This window comes from Gracilinanus agilis, chromosome 6, assembly GCF_016433145.1.
Source record: "Gracilinanus agilis isolate LMUSP501 chromosome 6, AgileGrace, whole genome shotgun sequence".
In the NCBI taxonomy this organism is placed as follows: domain Eukaryota; kingdom Metazoa; phylum Chordata; class Mammalia; order Didelphimorphia; family Didelphidae; genus Gracilinanus; species Gracilinanus agilis.
In genome coordinates this window covers 85,106,168-85,108,399 of record NC_058135.1, presented here as the reverse complement: position 1 = coordinate 85,108,399, position 2,232 = coordinate 85,106,168, and positions in this window count along the sequence as shown.

The following is a 2,232-nucleotide window of genomic DNA, read 5'->3' as shown; positions in this document are numbered from 1 at the left end:
GATTGAACTTCTTGTGTCCCTTAAAGGAAAGAATTTTTTTCTCCTTCCCCCATTCTCTTAATTACCTTATGTTGATTATCTTGAGTTCTGGGTTTGGGCAGCAAACTCTTTGATTATGTCCTTTTTTTCTTGATGAATGTTTGGAAGTCCTCAATTTTATTGAATAACCATACTTTCCCCCATAATAATATAGTTAGTTTTACTGGAGAGTTGAATCTTGGTTGTAGACACAGTTTTCTTGCTTTCTGGAATATTGCGTTCCATGCCTTCTGGTCCTTCGATGTAGACACAGCCAATTCCCGTGTTCTCCTAACTGTGGTTCCCTGATATCTGAATGACTTCTTTTTAGCAGCTTGTAATATTTTTTCCTTGGTCTGGTAGTTTTTTAATTTGGCTATAATATTCCTGGAATTTGTCAATGTGGATTAAATGTAAGAGGTGATCTGTGTCTTCTTTCAATTTCCACTTATCCCTCTTGTTCGAGAACTTCTGGACAATTTTCTCTGTTATTTCTTGTAAGATGCTATCTAAACTTTTTCTTTTATGATGATGTTCTGGTAAACCAATAATTCTTAAGTTGTCTCTTCTAGCTCTGTTCTCCAGATCTTTGGTTGACTCAATGAAGTGTTTCATATTCTCCTCAAATTTTTCATTTTTTAATTTTGTTTAATATATTCTTGCTGCCTTGGGAAGTTATTTGCTTCTAGTTGTTGAGTTCTGTTTTTTAAAGACTGAATATCATCCCTGGCTCCTTCTCCTTCTGGTCTGATTGTAGATCATCTTTTGCCTTCTTTGCTTCCTTTTCAAGCTGGCCAATTCTGGCTTTTAAGACTATATTTTCTTATTTTAGTTCATGTATTTCCTTTTTTAAATTGTCTCCAGCCTCTCTTGCCTGTCTTGCTTGCTTTTTGATTTCCTGAAGTTCTTAAGTTAATTGAATTTTGAGATCTTCCAAAGCCTGTGGCAAGTTTGCTGGAACTACTTCCTCTTCTTCTATTTCTATTTCCTTTGTTCTCTTTTCACTTCCTTGAAAGAAGCTGTCAATTGTCATTTCTTTTCTCTTTTTATGTTGCTTACTCATATTTTTTCCTTCCTTTTTTGGTTGTATTTAATGATCTTTGATGAAAGATCTTCCTCCAGCTCGCAATGGAGGTTTGTAGTCACTTTCTCTGTCCTCTGAAGACTTCTTGTCTGTCCAGTTGTTTGGATTAATCCTGTATTGATTGTATTAATCCTACTGCTTAATCTGCCCTGATAAAACCTGGAGAGGAGGAAAAAACAAACAAACAAACAAACAGACAACAAAAAAATATCAAACCTTGGGGGGGACAAGAAGGAGCATTTTTGCTGAACTGAACTCTTTACAAGTGGGGTCCCCCTGTGCTGGCTGTCCACTGTGTTTGATTTGGTTTTCATTCCTCTTGAAGCCCTGTGTTCTCTGTCTTGGTATGAGGAAGCCACGCTGTCTACTGTCTGGGGTTTGGCTCTCTCTAAGCCACCATCTTCTGACCTTTTTTGCTGTGTTTCTCTGGTTTTCTCCTCCAGTCACCTCTCCAATGCCTGTGTTTAACTCCCCAAGTCTGGTGCCAGCAAGGCCCTCTCTCCAGGCTGGTGCACCCACCAGCCCTGAGATTTCCCGGGATGCTGGAGACTCTGCACAGCACGTGGGGGAGGCATCCTGGGATTCCCTTTCTACGCCCTCATACCCAATAGTTCAAGAATTGAAGCCTTTTTCTTGGAGTACCTCTTTCGTTGTGCTGCAGTAAGGTTCCCCCTGCTCTGTCCTGTTATTAGATTTGGTCCTCTTTCTTCTCTAAGCTCATTGTTTTTTCTCTTGGTGTGTAAGGGAGAGGAGGTTTTAAGATTTGTTCTGTCTAAGTCACCATCTTCCCGGAAATCAGCCTCAAGATCCTCTTCTGATATTCACCTGTAAAATAAGGAGTTTGAAACTTCAAAAATTCTGAAGTTCCTTCCTGCTTTAACATAGATTCATAGAATGATGAATACATGGGCAACATTTCTACTGAACTCTCTTACATCATAGACTTTTCTTCTTCTAGGATAATTAAGTTAAAGAGGAGCAAATACTTGGAGAAGGCATAAATTGTGAGAGCCATAAGGGACCTTAAGCAACATTTAGGCCAACTATTTAATTTGACAGATGTATGCCTGAGGCAGAGAAGAGTTAAATGTCTTTTCAAGAGGTACACAGCAATTCAGGATCATTCTTGT